The sequence below is a fragment of the Acomys russatus genome, chromosome 2 (genome assembly GCF_903995435.1).
Source record: "Acomys russatus chromosome 2, mAcoRus1.1, whole genome shotgun sequence".
In the NCBI taxonomy this organism is placed as follows: domain Eukaryota; kingdom Metazoa; phylum Chordata; class Mammalia; order Rodentia; family Muridae; genus Acomys; species Acomys russatus.
This window is the reverse complement of record NC_067138.1, coordinates 54,671,925-54,685,012: the sequence shown is the minus strand read 5'-3', so window position 1 is coordinate 54,685,012 and position 13,088 is coordinate 54,671,925. Positions and strand designations below refer to the sequence as shown.

The 13,088-nt window shown below is 48.4% G+C and overlaps 1 protein-coding gene and 1 non-coding gene across 2 annotated transcripts in view; one reads left to right on the top strand and one right to left on the bottom strand.

Moving 5' to 3' along the window:
* Positions 1-13,088, top strand: part of Ankrd6 (ankyrin repeat domain 6) — a 59,795-nt gene that overhangs the window by 14,409 nt on the left and 32,298 nt on the right. The window lies entirely within an intron of this gene.
* Positions 5,885-5,958, bottom strand: Trnae-uuc (transfer RNA glutamic acid (anticodon UUC)). Its single transcript has one exon. It is a non-coding gene; the product is annotated as a tRNA-Glu (tRNA).

Sequence of the window (13,088 nt, the reverse complement as noted above, 5' to 3'; positions counted from 1 at the left end):
GTGGGGCAAATTTCTCCGAGTGGTACTGCTGGGCCAGAACATTAGTGCCCTTGTCCTTTTGACAGCCAGAGCCAAATGGACATCCACAGCGCTGTGTGAGAGGACACTGGCTCCTTTTTTTTTTTTTTAAATTATTATTATCTTTTGAGGGCTCCTTCTTGGCCTCCGTTTGTACTCATCTCACCTTCCTTGGACTCTGTTGTGAAGCTAGGATGGTTAGTCTGCCCTCTGACGCACTTCAGGGTGGGTCTGTAGCATTTTCCTCTGGGAGCTAGAAGAGCAGAGGAGTGAGTTGAGAGAGAAATGCAAGCTGATCCCACCCCTCCTTCCTCCTCCGTGGCCTTTTGTTTCCATCTAGAAAGCAGGGGTGCCTCCTCAGCTCATGTGGAATGTGGGCTGCGGCCTACACCAGCTGTTGCCATACCTAGTCCCATGTGCTCTGTGGAGCAGTATGTGTCACTGAGGAAAAGACAGGGCATTGAAGGTGTAGACTTATTTATGCCACGCTAAGTAAGACATCCCGGGGTGGCGGGGATGGGTGCTGGGCACTAGCCCCATGGTGTTGTGCACAGCCAGCAAGTGCATGTCTGTTAGTTTATGCCCAGCCCTCAGGTACCTGCTTTGCAACATCTCCAGGCATTGCCAGTGCAAAGACTTTCAAATGAAAAAACTTACGCTTATTTGTGGGTTATCATCAGAAATCGCTGGGGAAAACCGACTTCTGGTGGTCTCTGTGAGCTTTAATACAGTACACTGTTAAGATTTTTATTTAGCATGTTAATGATGAACCCATTGAGATGTTTCAATTATTTTAAATAAATGGAGAACTTTCGAATATGTAGGCTATTAGTAAAGTGAAAATGTGCCTATTGGTATAATCCTAGCCCGAATCCACAGGATCCTCACAGTATATCGCTGCCAGCGGAGGGCTTGGCGATAACCCAGAGTCCCGTTGTAGCTTGTGATCGGACCCTAAGTCACCTCCGGCTCACTGACTGTAAAGCTTTATATAGTGTGCAGCCTTCCGCCTTACTCATATCCTGCACACAGTCCAGGGCTGGGACGTCCACCCACTTTTTGTCTATCCCCTCAGTCTGTCTCCAAAACTTTCCTATCTCTCCACGCTAAAACTCTGTGTTGGAGACCAGCTCCCCTTTCCCTTCCCAGAGCCCTTACATTTCTATTCCCTGTCTCTTTGAATTTGTTACCCATCTTAAAGCCTTTCACAATTTATGTTAAGAGTAGAGAGAATGAATTTCACAACTCCTATTCAGAGTGGCGCCTTCCCTGTAAACCTGGCCAGCTTATTAACCATCTCAGGCCTTCACTTCCTGTATACGATGTAGCCATCAGTGCCTTTTGATGATGAAGTGAGCTAATTCAGGCACAGTGCTTACAAGGGTGATCCAGGAGGAGGAACAAGGCTCAGATGACGATAGTTACGATCAAAGTGATGAGCATGTCCCCACTGGAGTTGATTGTCCTCAGCAGTTCCTTTGGGTCTGTGGCTCTCTGTATTGCCTGTGGGTAGGATCATTTGGACAGCCTTAAAAAAGAATAATGCCCAGGTGTGATTCAGGAGAGTCTTGGTTTAACTGGTCTGGGGCGTGACCTGGGCTTGAGGAGTTTCCAAGTGTTCAGAGGGCGTTCTTTAATGCTTAGGCCTCCCTTCCAGCCCACCTGCCCTAGATAGGAGTGAAAAGAGGTTCATGGGAACAGGAGAAGTAGACCTTGTTGAACTCAGTTCCTGGGAGCGATTCCCCTGGCGTAGTCATCAGGATTTCAGCAGACCAGCAATTCCGCCAAAGTTGCTGCTGGAACCTGGAACAGCAGCCAGAACCCAAAGCCTCAAAGCCTTCACTGGAGCAGTTCTCTTGAAGTGGAGCGATGAACAACCAAACAATATCAAGACCCAAAAAGCCCCTGCCTCTTGTTTTGGATGTGTGTGTGTGTGTGTGTGTGTGTGTGTGTGTGTGTGTGTGTGTGTGTATGTGTGTGTATATATATATATCCTCTCAGTCTGTACTAGGATGTCTTTCAGCTGGCAAAATCCAAGTCCCCACATGAGGTGGTTCAACTTATTTATTATTATTATTATTATTATTATTATTATTATTATTATTATTATTATTATTATTATTATTATTACTGTTTTTTGAGACAGCATTTCTCTGTGTAGACTTGGCTGTCCTGGACCCCCTTTGTAGACCAGGCTGACCTTGAACCCATAGAGATCCGCTTGCTGGGATTAAAGGCGTGTGCCACCACGCCTGGCTCTGGTGGTTCAACTTCTAAGTGGATAAACATCACCCGTTCTCTCACAAATCCATTCCCCACCCCACACTTGGGATCAAAAGAAAAACATGTTTACATCCACCACAAGAGGAGAACGCACTCTGCTCTAAGAACTTCTGTTGTGTGGGGCGTGTGGGGCGTAGGGTTACACTGTCTGCGGAGCTTGGTAAACACCACGGAATGCTCATATTCTGAACATCATCATTCAAAACAATGAGTTCAGTAGGAAATAGATGTTCCAGTTATGGAAATGCAGTATGTGCTGTGGATTTTTATGTGGCTTGCCTATGGGAGAAAGCCCAGAGAAGTATCTGGTCCAAAATGGCATTGTAGGCACCAACTTACTCTTCTGAGGCTCTTGGGAAGACATCATGGGGCTATGAGATTCTAGCAGAGGTACCCAGGCACCTTCAGGAGATGCTTTCTGGCAGGAGGAGGGATGACCTCTCAGGCTGGATGAGGAACGCTCAGATTGGGAGGTACACTGGAAGAATTAACATGGTGGGCTTGGCATGAACCTCTGCCAGGGCCTTGGAGGAAGCTGTACAAGCCTCAGGACCCCTGTGGGTCCCAGCCTCCCAGTGAAGCAAAGGCTGCTGTTGAACTAGAATCCAGAATTTGGTTGCTGGTCTCTTCACTGCTCTTCCTTGTTATAGAGAATCTGTGGGCCTGGTCACTTGCTTCTCTGTGCCTCTTGGACTCAGTAGGAGGTCTTACTTAAGTGGAGCCCAGAGGGGATGGAGGTGACTGTGTTCACACTCCAGCTCTGGATGGGCTTGGTAGAGAAATTAGCTCGGAGATATCAGCTACTGCTTGGGTATTCTGCAGGAAGGAAGCCATGCATCACCCTCCGCTGTCTGTAGTCAGTGCTGCTAGTGTTTATTCTGTTGCCTCAGAAGACTGCACAGAAAGCCTTCATCTATACATCTAAGTGTTTGGTAACCCAGACAGGCACCCTGAACCCCCCCCCCAAATCATGGAGGTCCGAGGCCCTAAACTCCCAGGCATATAGACTAGAAGGCCTTTAAGTGCTGTATTTATTTTTCATGTGCCTGTGCCTGATGTGGGGCGTCATGGGGACAGGCAGTGATGGGTGTCAAGCATGCATGGAAAGGTCAGGAGACAACTTCATGGTGTTGGTCCCTTTCTTCCACTTTTCCAGGAGTCGGCTCAGGTTGCCAAGTTGCATGGCGAGCACCTTTACCTGCTGATCCATCTTGTGGGCGTGGCTGATGGGTCTTAACTGCTTAACACGTTATGTTACGTTACGTTATGGTTGTGGCCCAGTTTGGGTGTCAGAATTTGAAAGTCCTCCCTAATAACTTGTCTTTCTGAACAAATGCAAGCCAATCATGAGCACAGTGTAAGATTCCTGAAGCAGCAGTCTGCCAACTAGTGGTTGGCGGGTGCTAGGCAACAAAGATGCCAAGGAAGAAAACTGCCTTATTAGATTCCTAGTGGGCAGAGCCGGGCGTGGTGGCGCACGCCTTTAATCCCAGCACTCGGGAGGCAGAGGCAGGCGAATCGCTGTGAGTTCGAGGCCAGCCTGGTCTACAAAGTGAGTCCAGGATGGCCAAGGCTACACAGAGAGACCCTGTCTCGAAAAACCAAAAAAAAAAAACCAAAAAAAAAAAAAAAAAAAAAATAGATTCTTAGTGGGCAGAACCAGTGCAGGGGGATTATTGCAGAGTCCTTAGAGTCCTTCGTTGTCCTGTCTTCATTCTTTTTATCTGTAATGATTTCGATTTCAGAGAGTGCATCAAGGGGCATGTTCAGAGACTGACGTTCCTTCCTCAGCAGGCCCGCTGCTTCCATCTGATTTAGCTGTCGTATGTCTCAGGTTGTTCTAAGTTGGTGATTTAGGATACGTAGTTGAATGGGTGCCAGTTAAGCCTGGTTTGTTTTTAGCCCTTGTTTCTATTGAATGAAACAATATAAAAAAAGAATCATATACAGGGGTCAGGAGAAACTTACTTCAAGCTTGCAAGGCCTTTTTTTTTATTTTCTTAAGATTTGTTTACTTTATGTGTGAGTGCTCTGGTGCATGGACACCTGTTCTCCAGAAGAGGGCATCTGATCCCAGTATAGGTAGATGGTTGTGCTACCACATGGTTGCTGGAAATTGAACTCAGGACATCTTGGAAGAGCAGTCAGTGCTCTTAACTGCTGAGCCATCTCTCCAGCCCCCTTACAAGGCCTTTTAATAGCAGTATATACTACAGATCCCCAGGTGTCCTAATTCAGGCTGTGTATATACTAAGCAAGTCACAGTTCTTTCTGTGATGTGACGATCAAGGTGCCTATGGATTTGGTTCCTGGTGAGGGCTCTTTTTGGTGTATGGGTGGCCACCTTCTTTCTGTCCTCACATGTTCATGATAGTCTCTCTCCACAGTTCAAGACAAATTAGAGTATAGACACTCAATTTTACCAGGGGCAGCTCTCTGGTGGGTTTACTGGTTCCAAGGAACAGGGTCAGGGAAGTCGCCATGCAGAGGAAGACAGAGCTGGAAAGTTCAGGGCAAAGGGCAGGGTATAGTAGCCGTGCCCTGTAACAGGTAGGGACTGAGGGATTCTGGGAGAACCTGGGGCCAAGTCCTGTTAGGTTAAATGGGCACCTTATTGGCTTGTCCTGGGTCTGAATCCCCCAACAGCTCAGAGCAGTGTGGGAAGTCTCTCATCTTCAAAGCTGCTGATACTATTATAGAAGTCCTGCGCCCCCCAAGACCTCATCTGATGTTAATTACCTCCCAGGCCCCACCTGCAGACACTGTTGCACCAAGGGCTAGAGATTTAGCATCTGCATTCTGGAGGAAACCCAGACATAACACACTAAGGAAGAGAAACTGTATGGTTCTCTCTGCTTACCCTCAGAATCCCCATCTCTGGATCCAGCCAACTGAATATGGGAACTCTATTCAAGACTAAATTATCAGGCTGGAGAGATGGCTCAGAGGTTAAGAGCACTGACTACTCTTCCAGAGGTCCTGAGTTCAATTCCCAGCAACCACATGGTGGCTCACAACCATCTATAATGTGATCTGATGCCTTTCTTCTGGCCCGCCTGCCTGGGATTAAAGGCGTGCGCCACCATGACCAGCTCCCATGGAATTCTTAATATTCCTGCTCTACCTCCCGGGCTAAAGAAGTTTGTTCGTTTGTTTTGAGACAGGGTTTCTCTGTGTAGCTTTAGCTGATCTGGACTCACTTTGTAGACCAGACTGACTTCAAACTCACATAGATCCACCTGTCTCTGGCTCCCTGAGTGCTGGGATTAAAGTGTGCACCACCACACCTGACTGACACATCACATCTTAACCAGACCATAGGTGGCAAATGCAGCAAGACTGAAGAGCTGCCTAATAGCAGGGCAAAATGTAATGGAACAGGTGGTGATTCCTGACTGGCCAACAACTTCCGTCACTGGGCTAGCCGTTTAGAATAACAATAAGCATCAATAATTTGGAGATGTTATTTGGAACACATATTTAATAACCAGTTATTTCTTTTTTTGTTTTGTTTTGTTTTTTTGTTCTGCCCCCTGAGGCCTGGGATTAAAGGCATGCACCACCATGCCCGGCTAACACTTTCTACCTGAACAGGGAGTTGAACCCTGGACCCTCAGATTGAAAGTTTGATGCTCTACCGACTGAGTTAATCCAGGCTCTTCAGTTATTTCTTATTCCAGCATTTGGGAGGCAGAGGCAGAGCATCTGTGAGTTCGAGGCTAGCGAGTTCTAAGACAGTGAGGGCTACACAGAGAAATCCTGTCTTGGAGAAAAAAAATCCCAAAACTAATTTGCCTGGGACTTAGCCAGTTTAAGGCTAGCTTCTGAGACCCTGACTTAAAAAAAAAATTTCCCCATTGACATGTCATGTTTCTAACACATACATGATCTTAACGCTTTGGGTAACACACAGACACTATTCACCTCCAACAAGGGCTGCCTGAGTCTCATCTGGTGTGTTTCTCGCCATCTCCTGAGGAAAAGATTCACTGTCTTTCACATTATAGTTTGCCCCATGTGGGCCATGTCTGCCCACCTGTCTCCTTGCAGCATCCCCAGTTAAAATGGCTCTTAATTGTTTTATTCCTTTAAGCCAATGAGTCTCCTTTCCATGACTTCCCCTCAGCCCTACCTGCCTTTGCGGTCTAGTCTCTTCCACTTTGTTCCTTCAGCTTCTTCCCAGGTCGCTATGTGGCTCTGGGCGGAGGGATGTCATTGAGTAGGTCTGTGTTGCTAAGTGACTAAGTGACAGCCAGCACCCATGCACCTCACTCTTTAGGTTTGCTGGCAGAACATCCAGGTCACCCACGAAGCTGCGTCGCTGCTCTAAAAAGTAAATAGGACACAGAGCTTTTAAGCAGGAGCTATGGCTTGAGTGGATAAGTGGATCAGTGACCATGGTTTGCATGATCTATGCACCCGGACTTTGGGAGGCTTTGGGCATCTTCTTTTACCCTTTTCTGTAGGTTGTGGTTCTCAAGTGACCCCAAGTCACCATTACTTGAGGCCCAAACCTTCTCAAAGAGGTCTCAGTGTCCAGCTAGGAGGCTGAGCTTCATGTCTGATCACATATGCCTCTGCTTGCCTTCCATATTTAGTTTGGCTTGGCTTCCTGTCTGTGACCTCTTGCCATCCTCATTGGTGGGAGACCACTATCTTAGGGGGACTGCTCCTTCTGCAATGTCCCCTGACAGCCCTCCCTGCTTCTCTCACTGGACAGGGATCATTTTGTTCCCTTTTCCAGTCACCAGTGAGAATAATTTATGGGATGCCTGCTGGCAGGGATCTGCTCGGATGGTCCAGCTGCTCAGATGATGCGTCAGCTCTGTAGATGTCTGTCACTGTGGGACCCTTCTGTTAAGGTCAAAGGCTGGCATTTCTGGATAGCCTCTGAGCTCGGTATAAGACAGTGGATTCAGCTGGGAGGTGGGGGCACATGACTTTAATCCCAGCACTTGGGAGGCAGAGGCAGGAGGATTGCTATGAGTTTGAAGCCAGCCTGGTCTACAAAGCAAGTCCATGGCAGCCAGGATTACACAGAGAAACTATCTGGAAAAACAAGCAACAACAAAGATGGAACTCCCTTTCTCAGCTGGGTTCCCTTTTCACCTGATCTGGGGAACCCCAGATCTTCTAAAGAGCATCGTACAACGCTCAGGGGGACCACAAGCCCAACCTTTTCCTCATGAGAATCCTGTTCAGCAAGCACCTGGGGATTCCCGGAAACGCCCTAGGAACACAGTGCTGTCCCAGAATTGTTGACAGTGGAGTGGCCTTCCTGTGGCCACTATCTGACAGCACCTCCAGGCCGTGTTTACTCTTTGGCTGCCTGAAGTGAGGCAACCTGAGCCTCTCCCTCACCTTGGCTGGATGAAGGAGAAATGAAGGGTGTACCTTCTCCCACTCTCCTGGCCTATGGTGGCCTGTCCTGAAACTACAACTGGGAACCAGTAAGTGGCTTCAGAAGGATTAGACAGCTCATCACTCCTTGTACACTAGGATCCCCAGAGACTGTAAAAATACCCTCCCAGGACCCCACATAATGTTGATAGCATTTAACCCTTTGGCGGTTGTGTTTTGGGTTTATTAGAAGATTGTAGGTAACTTGGGGCTGGAGTGATGGGGATGCTCTCGCAGAGGACCAAGGTTTGGTTTGCAGAATCCACCACCTACAGTAGCTCCAGTTCCAGGGGATCCGGTGCCTTCTTCTGCACTCCACGGGCACCAGGCACCTACATACATTCGGGGACACCAATGGTACACGTAAAGATAAAAAGTAAATACATCTTTTCGAAAGATTATAGGTAAATCTAAAGCGTGATACGCTCAGAACTAGTGGGCTAAGTGAGGGCCTGTCATGCCGACGGTCCTGCACTCCTAGTAGCTGCCTCTCAGATTTATTAGAAATGCAGATTAGTAGGTTCCAGCCAGACTCTGAGTCAGGGACTCCAGCAGGAGGCCCGATGAGCTGTGTTGCTGCTAGTTCTCCGGGAAATTCTAATGCCCAGAGGGGAGGAGAAACCACAGCCCCTAGGTGTACTGTTGCTGCAAGGAGCTGCAAAGGTTTTTTTGTAGCTTGTGAATATAAGTGCCAAAGCATACAGGAGAAATACCCTGGTTTGGTGTTACACTGATGACAATGAGGAAGGCACCAAGAAAAGTGCCGCTGGAGGAATAGCCCTTGCTTGGGCAAGCCCAGTCTGACAGGTTTAGCCTAAGGGACCCTTTTTGGAAGACTTATCCTAGCCCCTCCTCATCTCATCCTGTGTTACCACCTAAGAACTGGTAGCTGCAGTCTCTATTTGTTTCCTGAAGCCAATCCAGTTGTGATGATTTGAATCAAAACCGCCCCCATAGGCTCAGGGAATTGGCACTGTTAGGAGGTGTGGCCTTGTTAGAGGAAGTGTGTCACTAGGCTTTGAGGTCTCAGGAGGTCAAGTCAGGTCTAGTGGCTCACAGTCACTTCCTGCTGCCTGTGGATCCCGATGTAGAACTCGCAGGTACCTCTCCAGCACCATGTCTGCCTGCACACTGCCATGCTTCCTGCCGTGGCAGTATTGCACTGAGCCTCTGAACTGTAAGCCAGCCCTAATCAAATGTTCTCCTTGATACGAGTTGCCATTGTCATGGTGTCTCTTCACAGCAATAAAGCCCTAACTAAGACACACCAGTGTCACAGAACTTGCTCCAGTGTCCCCGTGTTCCAGGAGCCCTGGGCCTCTTGCATGTGGCCTTCCCACCGCCCAGTGTCAACCTGATTCACCACTCATGGAAAGTACCTGTTCTTTCAGGAGATCACACCCCTGCTGGCCACCAAATGCTATGACTGTGGGCATGGCTGGGGCCATGTCTTGGGCATGAGAGGAGGAGAAGTGTGGAGAAGGGTGTCTCTCTGGAAAGGAAGACTTTGCAAACAGAAGCACAAAGTGGGAACTTCAGAGCAGATTCCAAAATGGAAGCAGGCATGCAAGGAGGGACTGCCGAGTGGGGGGCCTTGGAAACCAGAGCTTGTGTCTTCATCAGGCCCATAGGACATTGCAAATAGCTCCTGGCTCTTTGCTGTGGCAAAGGTGTCTGTCGAGGAGGAACAGTGGTTGGGTGACTCCTTAGCCTGGGGGCTGACAGACAGCGGCAGTAGGGAAACCCACACCTAATGGAGGATTGTGCTTCCTTCTTCTTATCTAGAGTGTGGGTAGATGTGGAGCCGGCTCTTGTTTGATAGATGAGAAAGCAGGCTTAGGTAACTGTCCTACACAGTTGCCAGGCATTGCTAGCTCTGACTGAGATCTGTCTGGCTCCAATAGCCCTAGCCTTTTACTTCTCAACAGGAAAGCTCTGGTGACTTTGGGTTAGGACGCGTCTGCAGTCCAGGACATTCTGGCTTTCGTAGTTTCTAGTTGCATTTGTGGGTGTGATAATGGCTTGAACTTTTCTTAGTCCACTCCAGCTAGAGACTGGCTGCCCAAGCGGCAGACCTTTGCTTCTCAGTTAAGTCCAAGTCAGGAACAGCACCCATGTGGCATTGTGTCACCACCTGCCCTATGACAAGACACTACTCCTGTTGTGAGGCTCACCCGCTCATAGACCAATCCACTGGGGATTGGGGCTGCAGCACAGGAACCGTAGCGCCAGACTCTCGTGCAAACATTAGGCCCCACAGAGGAACCACCGCACCGTTTCCTTCTTCTGTCTTCTGCTGGTGCTCACCTGGACAAACCTTTCTTCCTCCTTACCCATCGGGAATAGGCGGGTCCTGGCATGACTGTCCAGGGCTCCCTGGGCTGTGTCTCTGGGTCGAGCTTCTTTTCAGGCAGCACCCCAACCTCCAGCCCCCAACCCCAGCCCCCAACCCCCAGCCCCCAGCCCCCAGCCCCTAGTCCCTAGTCCCCCAACCCCCAGCCCCCAACCCCAGCCCCCCGCCCCCAGTCCCCCAACCCCCAGCCCCCAGTCCCCCAACCCCTACCCCTAGCCCCCAACCCCAGCCCCCAACCCCAGCCCCCAGCCCCAGCCCCCGACCCCTGCCCCCAACCCCAGCCCCCAGCCCCAGCCCCCAACCCCCTGCCCCCAGCCTCTAACCCCCTACCCTCAACCCCCAGCCCCCAACCCTAGCCCCCAGCCCCCAACCCCAGCCCCCAACCCCTGCCCCCAACCCCAGCCCCCAGCCCCAGCCCCCAACCCCCTGCCCCCAGCCTCTAACCCCCTACCCTCAACCCCCAGCCCCCAACCCTAGCCCCCAGCCCCCAACCCCAGCCCCCAACCCCCAGCCCCCAGCCCCCAACCCCAGCCCCCAGCCCCTGCCCTGCTCTGTTTTCTTGTTTAAGGCTCTTATTGTATTTGGCTACAGTGTCTCTGTCTGTCCCTCCAGCACACACATTCCCTTTCTCCCACAAGCCGCCCTGAAATTCAGAATGCCTTAGAAAACTCTGTGAAGGTCATTTAATCAGTGTTGAGGTATGAGGTCATTCACAAGGACATTCACAAGGACATGTGATGACAGTTAGAGCCCAAGCCTGGGCCCAGTGTGTAAAACCCGGTCATTTTCCTCCATTTGGGCACAGCGGACACCTCACAGAGTGGGTCAAGGTTAGGTAGCACACAGCAGATGGAGAAAGGTCAATCCTTTGTCTTATCGCCGACCTTGCCCTTTTTGTGAAGGTTTTTTTATAGCCTAATTCTTAGGGAGCAACTTTGTCCCTTAATTAAGAATTCTAATTTTAAAGCAAGCTCTGGCCTCTTTCTCTACAGACTCATTCTACTGTTTTGATTGGATTTCATGCCCAGGAATTAAGATCCTCTTTGGCCTGTTGTGCTCTCCATGGCTAGTTATCGTGGCAAACTGGTGCTTTATGGAGCTCATAAACATGCTTATCCCACTAGAATGTCAGCGAAGGCAGAGGGTTCTCACTGAGGCGCTAAGCTGGACACAAGCCCTGATGAGCCCCTTCTCCTCAGTTGCCATACTCGAAGTTTTCATCATAGTAAGTCCCGAGAGAAAACAAGATGTCTCTGGGAGAGCCTGGAGGGGGAGGAGCTTGGCCAGGTCAGTTCCCCGGGCAGAAGCTAATGTACACTCAGCAAAGGGCACTTTCTTTTGGGTATCATGCACCGTGGGAGCCCACAGATTTCATACGGTTGCAGAGAAGGAAGTGATCCTGTCTGTGACTCAGCTACAGGGCTAAGAAGCTCATCTCATCAAAGTGTCAATCCTACCGGACAAGAATAAGACCACTGCCATATATTTTTGAGCTAAATTTCAAGCAAGTTTTATTAAATGCTGTACAGGGTGAGGGACACTGACCTGTCCATACCCAGGATTACCAGTAAAGTAATTTATGACTAAACTACTTTAGTCAGAAGCTTGTAAACACAAAAGCCACAGGAGTATGTGTATTTCTCACTTTCATCCATTGAGGGACAAGCATACTTCCTGCTGATGTACTTCCTGTGTATGCACCTCCCACCTACTTCCTGGGCTGTTGGGACAACCAATCTTGTTTATAGAAGTGAAAATACATGCCTTGTTATCTTACACGAACAACAGCCCCCAACATTCCAGGAAGTACCTATGACCTAGTGGGGCTTAGAGGTTAGAGACATTTTTGTTTTATAGATCTCAGAAGCATAGTAATTTAAACTTAAAACATAACTTTAGCCATCATAGCAGTCTACAGGGAACACCCAGGTGCCAGGTAGAAAACCTGAATAACTGCAAAATCACCATAATAGAATGTTGGACCAAAACCCAGCAACAAGCACATCACAAAAAGAAAAGCCAGTGATGCTCTGTTGTTTAACATGCCTGAGATAGAGTTAAAACAGTAGTCTGTGTGTTGCCTCTGGGCCAGGGAAGGACAGTGTAATTAAAGGCAAAGGAAAAATCAATGACAAATTTGAAAGAAGAGTTAGTTCTTGGGGGCCACAGAGAGATCTGGAAGGCAGTCACTGGAACAGCAATGGTTTCTCTGAACTTTTATTTTTTTTAAATGGTTGGCAGATATGTAGTTTTTTTTTTTTTTTTTTTTTTTTTTTTTTTTTTTGGCTATGTGGATCTTAATATACTATAATTTTAAGTGGCTGTTTGTGTAATTTTAAAATCTGTTTTTAAAAGGAGGTTGAGCCTTTTCCACCTCTGCTTGGTTTTATGGGGTTATTGACGAGACCTTCAGGATCCTGGTGGGTTTGACATCTGTTTGTCTCCCACCTATGGTCCTATCAGATTCATCGTCACAACCCTTCACTACTTCATGGCATTAGCACTAGTGGGAAAACAGGAAGACAAGAAACCCCACATTTTGCCACTTACTTGGTGCTTAAGAATAAGATGTAAGAGACTGGAGAGATGGCTTAGCAGTTAAGAGCACTATCTGCTCTTCCAGAGATACTGAGTTCAAGTCCCAGAAACCACATGGTAGCTCACAACCATCTATGAGATCTGATGCCCTCTTCTGGCCTGCAGGTGTACATGTGAATAGAGCACTGATATACATAAAATAAATAAATCTTTTTAAAAAGAGACTCTTAAAAAAGAATAAGATGTAAAAATTATGACATAAAAATTATGCACTAAGGACATCTTTGCTTTTTCAACATTATTATTCTTATTAGTGATGGTGGCAGTGGTGGTGGTGGTGATGGTGATGATGGTGATGATGTTTGGAAACAGGATTTCACTATGTAGCCCTGCCTGGCCTGGTTCTGAGATCCATCTGACTCTTCTAGGATTTAGGTGTGCACCACATTTTACCCCCTTGGTCAATTACAATGCCAATGGCCAAAGTTGAGCAAAG